At 48.4% G+C, this 7,946-nt stretch overlaps 1 long non-coding RNA gene across 1 annotated transcript in view; it reads right to left on the bottom strand.

Moving 5' to 3' along the window:
* Positions 1-20: 20 nt before the first annotated feature.
* LOC125325598 overlaps positions 21-7,946 on the bottom strand; it is a 29,514-nt gene continuing 21,588 nt past the window's right edge. Inside the window, exon 4 of the long non-coding RNA XR_007203424.1 lies at positions 21-2,880. This is a non-coding gene — a long non-coding RNA (uncharacterized LOC125325598). The remainder of the gene's footprint in view (positions 2,881-7,946) is intronic.

The following is a 7,946-nucleotide window of genomic DNA, read 5'->3' as shown; positions in this document are numbered from 1 at the left end:
GCCTTGGACACTTCCAGGCATGGGGCAGCCACAGCTTCTCTGGGCAACCTGTGCCAGGGCCTCAGCACCCTCACAGGGAATAATTTCTTCCTGGGATCCCATCTAAATCTCCTCTCTGTCAGCGTGAAGCCATTCCCCCTTGTCCTGTCACTCCAGGCCCGTGTAAAAAGTCCCTCTCCATCCTTCTTGTAGGTCATCTGTTACCTCTCATTACCAATCCATGAAGATCCCAATATGATTTCCCTATATGATTTTCCATTGTGCTCCACTGCCCTGGGTTGGTGAGAAACACACAGTATCGTGGACAGGACAGGATATTTCCTCTGAAAATTAAGGCTGAGCCCTTTTCTTGATTTAACCACCTAAGAATGAGTTGGGTTTTTTTGGGTTTTTTTTGGTTTTTGTTTTTTTTTTTTGGTGGGTTTTTTTTTTTTTTTTTTTTTTGTTTTGTTTTGTTTTGTTTTATTTTTTTCTGTTTTTTTTTTTTTTTTACAAAATTCCTGAATGCCACAGAATTCCCTTCCATCTTAGCCAGAAGTTCAGGGAGTTTCTGGACTTGTGTGAGGTAATGAAGCAGGCTGCAGGAGACAGGGTGGGCAGGCTGTGCCAGAAGCATTTCCTTCTCACGTAGCAGAGGGGGACATTAAAAAATGTCTCCTGCAAGTTTCTGCCCTTGCTAAAACCTCTCCTGAGGGCTGTGCTGTGCTGCAAAGCACCTCAGCAACTCCTCTTCTTCCCTACAGTTTGTGTCAAGCCTGGCTTGCACTGGCCTACTCAAACCAGGAAAGGGTGAGCACTGCTTTCACAGAACCTCCCAGTGGATGAGAGAGCCTGGCTTGAGATTTAGCTCAAATATAGGAAATAAGGGTTGGGGAAAATAAAGAAAAAGACAAAAAAATGGCAACCCATCAGAAGCAGTTGCCACAGCTTCTTGCATATTAAAGCAGGTTAGTGTTCCAGGGTTGTACTGCTGGGAGAGTTTGACAGGTTTACACTGAAAGACACCACTTAGAAGTGTTAACTTCTTTTAGCTTAGCCTTATGGAGCCTTTTCACTGCAGAGTACAGAGCTGGCTACAGCCTTCATCATTCATTCTTAAAATGTGAGGTTAATGTGTAGCTACACTGGATATTAAGGGAAACAGATGGAGCTAGGAACACAGTGAATCACAGGGAATCTGTTCAAGAATTTTTCTCACTAAGAGGTTTTTTCCTCACTGAGCCTGCCTTAAGTAGCAGAGAAAGCTCGAATCATCATCAAAATGCCAGTTTCACTGCTCCCTGGTTGGGATTCGAAGCTTCCAGCTAAATGTTGGATTTGTCTCTTTGGGCTGGGACCCACCAAGGAGAACCAGCAAATTCTTTCTCATTGACTTTAAGCTGGATCCTTGTTCCTAGTCTCTCCTGAAGGTCTCAGCCTTTGATTCCCCTGATGACCTGCAGTATTGTGCTTTGTAAACCTCTCAGGCAGGCCTGCTTATGTCAGCCATAAGAAGACACTCCCAATTCCTAACAGAAGCCATACCTCATATCTAAATTTACTGTAATTCCAGACTAGCCATCAGCTTTCTGGCCAACTGCCCCAGGGCAGGGGATGGCTGTGTGGTTATATAAACAGGGTTGTTGGAAGCACCAGGGGAGGTCAACTGGCACGATTCCCACAGTCAGAAAGCCCAGACAGGATTTCCATTGCTCTTCAATCAGATAGGATGGAGGAAGAATGTCTCTGATGATCTCAGCTGGGAGCTGATAACCTTCCAGAGCTGGATAAATAATAAATGGCTCCAGTGATGGTTGTCTCTGAAATGTGCTAATAATTGTGGTAGAATATGCTGGATGGCATGGGTGCATGTCTGTGCCCTCCAGGTGATCTAGAGTTTGTCACTGATTTGTTAGGGAACAGAAAATGAGGGCCTGTTGTGAATCCAGTGGTTATTCCCTGGAGGAAATGATCGAGGGAAGCATCACCACCTCCTGATGTTTTCAAAACTGGATGGCTTTTGGGAGTAGAAGCTTTAGCTCAATATCTCTCATTGTGTTTAATGAAGAAGTGAATGAGTGAAATTGGTCTGTGGAACGCAAGGGGATGACACCAAGAATCAAATGGCTCCTCTGTGCTTACATCTTTCAGAAAATCTTTTGCCTGTATTTTCAGTTTAGAAATGTTTTGCTCCAAACTCTTATCAGCTTTCGAACTGGTGAAAAAAAGAAAAGTGATAATTTTATTTTTTTTTTCTGTCATTACCCATTCTGAGAAAAACGTTTTGGCTCGACTTGTTGTCAGCTGGTTTTCCAGTATTTTTTTTCTTTTTCTTTTGTTTTTTTCTCCCCGTGGCTCATATTGCAGTAATCTGTACCCTTGGAACAAGATGATCAGAGCTTAGTATCTGCCCTTACTGAACTAATCCTCTTGGCTGTGATGTGTGGCAAAGTGGCAGCTCTGAAAGTCTTTGGTATCCTCTGCCCTCACCCACTGGGTGGGATGTGGTGAGGAGCTGTGCTGTTTTGCATGGAGCAAGAGCAGAATATTCCCTGCTGTTCCCTCTGCAGGAGGGAAGGACTTTGCACCATTCAGCTGGAACACCCTGCTCCTCTTGGCTTAGCTCCACACAGGCTGGGGATGGGGGAGAGGGAATACGTCAGTCTTCCCATCCATCTTCAATTCCACCTACTTTGTCTTTGGAGTGCGAGGTACACTTAACCAATTGTAGGCCAGGAGATAAAAATCTAAGGCCTTTCTTCTTCCTCTGTAGCAAGGAAAGGAAACCCAGGTTCTATTAAGAGGGGACAGAAATCTGTGTTGGTGTCAAGGCTCCCATTTAGCTGACCCAGGTAGTTGGTTGCTCCAAAAGGCTCCATCTGGGCTGACACTTGGTGTCTCCTGTGGCAGGAAAAGGCAGAGTTAACACATTGGCAAAGTCAGAGCTGGAATCCTGTACCTGTTCTGCATAAGGCTATAGGTTTGTAGTGTCAGGGGTCAGGAACAGACTGGGGGAGGTGTAGGAAACCTCTTTCCCATCTTTGCAAGGGGCTGGAATCCTGTCTGTTTTCTGTGCTGAGGCGGTGGCACAGTGGAAAACTGCAGCTCCTGGGCTGGGCAGACAATCCCCTGTATGATCCTGCAGCAGGCTGTGTGTCTGTCTCTGCTTCTGTGGGGTCTTGGTTCTTGCACTCACAGAATCATAGAATCCACTAAGTTGAAAGGAGCCCACAAGGATCATCCAGTCCAGCTCCTGGCCCTGCACAGACACCCCAACAATCCCACCCTGTGCATCCCTGAGAGTGTTGTCCAAACACTCCTGGAGCTCTGGCAGCCTTGGGGCCGTGCCCATTCCCTGGGGAGCCTGTTCAGTGCCCCAGCACCCTCTGGGGGAAGAACCTTTCCCTGATACCCAGCCTCACCCTCCCTGACACAGCTCCAGCCGTTCCCTCAGGTCCTGTCCCTGGTCACACAGAGCAGAGAGCAGTGCCTGCCCCTCCTCTTCCCCAGGTGAGGAAGCTGCAGAACTGCTGTGAGCTCTGACCTCATTCTCCTCCAGCCTAACAGGACCAAGTGCCCTCAGCTGCTCCTTGTGTGGCTTCCCCTCCAGGCCCTTCACCGTAGCTGTCGCCACCTTCTATAGCCTGACTGCATCCCTCAAAAGGAGCTGGTACTTACACAGGCCTGATGCTTTTTGTGGCACTGTTTGAGATCTGAAATGTGCCAAGTAAACAACAAAAAAGTAAAAAAAAAGCCTTGTCCTCTCCCTGTTCTTGCTCCTTGTAGAATAGGCTGTGGTGTCATCCAATGAGACAAAGAATGGGGTTTTTCTTCCCTTTTCTGTGTGGTAGGTTTTGGTGATGGTGTTTCTGGATCACTTGGTGCATCTCTGCCACCTTTGAGGCCTTTCTTTAGCATTCATGTCGCTCCTCAGCAACAGCTTCTGGGTGCTGGTAGGAAGCAGTGCAATACCAAACCTGTTGGTGGCCTGGACAGGTGGCCTAAGCCCTTTCTAGACCAGAGGTGGCAGGAACCCTGCTCCTCATTTACACTGCTGGAATTTCTGTGGCTTGAGTGGAGGCTCTCCTCCCCCACCTCCTCACCTGTGAAGTGATGGGAGAGCCAGGGTGAGCATTTCTCCCCTTCCCTTGCAAGTGAGTGTTGTGTGGCATGTGGCTTTGGGCCCCTGTGTCACCGTAGTAACAGCAAGGCATCATTTCCTGGCAACTGTCAGGGTTGCTAAGAGAAAAGCCGGCAGCTTTGGTAGATGTGACATCTTTGACATCCTCCACTCACATTGCATTGGGGTGGGTTTGATGGAGAGAAGATGGCCTGGTGGCGAATCTCATCTCCTTTGACCCAGCTGAATGCTGGTTTGCAGAAATAATTACAGGGTCTGTAAGGCAATGGAATAGCCTGTCTGGGAGATAGGGAACATGGATCCTGGTGTTTGCCATCTTTGGCCCTTTCAGTAACTACAAGTGACACTCCCTGCCCTCTGCTAGAAGATGAAATGAGTTCTGGGAGTAAAAATCACTCCCCAGGTACTGAGTGTTATCATTGGTCTTTGGTGCTCTAGTTCCCCAGTACAATTCAGAGGTGGCTTCACTGAGAAAGAAACTTTCCTCAAGCTGCCCCCTCTTCCAGGGCTTCATTCTGAAAAGAGCTTGCTTCCCAAACCCACCTGTCCACGGAGTGGAAGCTGTGGTTGGAGTGGGGCACGTGGGTGGGAAGGAGCAGCAGGTTCCCTGAGGTATTCCTCCAGCTTGGCTCGGTGGAATTCAGCGCAGTTGTACCAAGGCAAAGCTAAAAGCAACACAGTGATGAATTGATAAATCCTATTTGCTCGCATCTGCCCACTCGGAGCCAGAGCTGGGGCCATCACTCCCTGCTGCTGCGTGCCAGAGCATGTGCAGAGGGAGTTGTTGTGCTCTCTGCAGTGCTCAGGAGACAGATGGTGGAGCCCACCCATTCTGAAGAGTGCCTACAGAGAGGAGGATTTCTGCAGTGCCGTGGTGCTGGCAGACGATGCAATGGCAATGTTCTTACATTTCACAGAACTGACTGGTCTCAGAAGTGATATTTTACCAGTGTTCTCTTCTGGCACTTTTTTTTGTTTCATAGCTGCCTGCACAGCTTTTGGCACAGCACTGGTGGAGAATGGGTACTGCTCTGGCTGGATCAGCTCTGCCATTTAGGGTGAGAGTTGGACTGTAGGGAAGAAAGCGAAATAATCTCAGCTGCTTGGGGTGCTTTTAGGAGAGAAGAACTAGCAAAGCGATGTTCTTATCCCTTCTAAAATTCCAGCAAAACCTCTGTCTTAGCACAGTGTGGGAGAGCTTCTCTTGGTTGTGAGTTGGGGCAGATCAGATTAATGGAGATGTCTTCTCTACCCTAAATGGAAAAAAAATTGTTTTAGCTGTACAAGTGGGACTTGTGACAAGGGAATGAAGTCCGATGCGATTTTGCAGAGGCCATCAGAAATCCTGGGGACATTCAGAAATGCTCAGTTTCCCACCAATTTCCTGCAGCTGACAGCACATTTGCATTGACCTTGGTGACAGCGCCAGCCTCGCAAATGAAAAGGACATGCATCACTAAGAGGAGAATTAAATTTGCAAGGAATGCCTTGTATTTCATTTTCTGTTACTGCCATTTTTATCTGTCCCAGCTAATCCTTGTGTCCCTAGAAAGCATGCCCTAGTGTTCCACTTCCTGCAGCAGGAATGTGTCTGTGCTCACAGCAGGAGTGGCTTTCTCCAGCTCTTTTGTCAAACGCTGTCATGGACCCCCTGAGCTCCTTGTTCCTTTGCCAGCTGTGGGGAGTGTGCAGCTCGATGATGTGGAGCCTTCTGTGTCCTTATCAGAGCAAGGAATCAGCCCTGACTTGACTGGTGTCTGTAAGAGCAGCATTGCTCAAGTAGAAGCTGTTCCCAGTTTAGCAGATTCCAGCAGATTCCTCTGTGTTGGAATAAGGGAGGAAAGTAATCTCTTCTCTTACAGCTGTCACTTCAGAGATTTTCATCCCTCTCTCTTACGTAAGGGTGAGAGCATTACAGACACAAGAGGTGTGGGATACAGGTGTGTGAAACAGCTTCACACAGCTAGACAGACATCCCTTTCAGCCTGGTTTGAATTAGAAGAGGTGTGGGATTAAAGAACCTATCATCTTTTTGCTTTTTAAGAAAATGTACGGGCTTGGCATAATTACCAGTGCAGTAGTGACACTGCTGATGCATACAGACGTGATTAGTGTTTTCTTCTTCTCCTCCCCCCTTTTTTTTTTTTTTTGGTTGTATAAAATGTCACTGCAGCTCATTTTTCAGGATTGTGTGCTCATTATTTTATAGTGATGTGGCTCTGCTCAAAAGTTTCTACCTGAAATATCCTAGAAGGTGACGTTTTCTTAAAAACCAAGGAACAGTCATCTCTAAAGAACTGGTCCAGCAGTCTGAGCAAGCTAGAGCTGTTTGCTCCAGTTGCAGAGGCTCAGCGTTCCTGAGTTGTGGGGAAGAGAAATGATTGGATACCAGACCTGAGTCCTTGGCTTCTGGAGGTGGGCCAAGTCCACTTCCTATAATTAAACCACAGTCATCAGGGGCATGACGACAGCTAGAAATGACCAGGTGATCCAGTAACCTCTCCTGTCCTCCACCAGAGACGAGGAGGAAGAAGGGGCAGTGCGAGTGGGACATTTCAAATGGGTGCTGTGACAGGTTGTGCCCCACTCCAAGAGAGCCTGGCTCCTCTCTCCCGGCCTTGGTAAGGTCGCGGCGAGGCTGCCCGTGCTCCCGGTGCCTGTTCCTGCCGGCAGGAATGCGCAGTGCCCGTGGAGCTGTGCTCCAGCTCGGCACAGCACACTGCAGCCAAGTCTCGATGACTTTGCAGATGCTGGTGGCGCATGGAGTGACCTGAGCTGAGCTGAGCCACGATGTAGTCCCAGCCCTGGAGAGCTCTGCCTGCAGGAACAAGGCAGTGGAGCTCAAAGTGGAGTTCCTCAAAAAGGATTTCCTTTACAAAAGACTCGGGATAGATGCAGCTGGTTGAGGTGAGGATGCACTTGTGTTGCAAAGGCAGTGGGAATATTCTTTTGTCCTCTGTGGAGACAGAGGAGCTTGGGAACCATGAGGAAAATGTTACCAAGAGCTCTGTGGGTAGGAGAGATTTTGTAGCAGCAGCTCCCTCTCTGTATTCCCAAAGAGATCTAAGTCAGGGAAACCTGAGCACAGCAAAGCCCTTTCTTGGCAGTATCCAGCAGGATTTCCTCTCTGGGGTAGTCCAGGTCTCTAGTTCTGTGCAGACAAAATGTCAGGGTTTCATCTGTCTGTCTCCCTCCCTCCTACCAGCTGAGAAGCCAGAGAGTACCTTTGTAATGAAGGATTAACTGTGCAATCAGATCTGTGCTCCTTGTGCCATCCCCACACCAAGCACAGTCATACCCAAAGCACAGGAAAGAAAACATGCTCACAGAATAAATCCAGGTCAGGTTTCAGGCTGCTGGCTTAGCTGTAGCCCTGACTTCTTGAAGCTAGACTTTGACTTGGTTAGCAACAGTAAAGCTGTGCTACAGGTCCAAAAGGCAGGACTGGAAAGGTTTTGCTCCTCACCTCCCATCTGAAGGACACAGCTCCCTGAGTTAGCTGGCACCCTTTGTTTCTCAGTTATGATCCATACAAAATCATCACAGAATCCTAGAGTGGCCAGGGTTGGAAGGGACCTTGAAGATCATCTCATTCCAGCCCCCTGCCATGGGCAGGGACACCTTCCACTATCCCAGCTTGCTCAGAGCCCCATCCAGCCTGGCTTTGGACACTTGCAGGGATAGGGCAGCCACAGCTTCCCTGGGCAACTTGTGCCAGGGCCTCAGCACCCTCACAGGGAAGAATTCCTTTCTAATATCCAATCTAAACCTGCTCTCTGTCAGTCTGAAGCCACATGCAGCCTCCAGCAAAAGCCCTCTGGCATTT

This window comes from Corvus hawaiiensis, chromosome 4 (assembly GCF_020740725.1).
Source record: "Corvus hawaiiensis isolate bCorHaw1 chromosome 4, bCorHaw1.pri.cur, whole genome shotgun sequence".
NCBI lineage: Eukaryota > Metazoa > Chordata > Aves > Passeriformes > Corvidae > Corvus > Corvus hawaiiensis.
The sequence above is the reverse complement of the archived record's forward strand: the minus strand, read 5'-3'. Positions and strand labels throughout refer to the sequence as shown.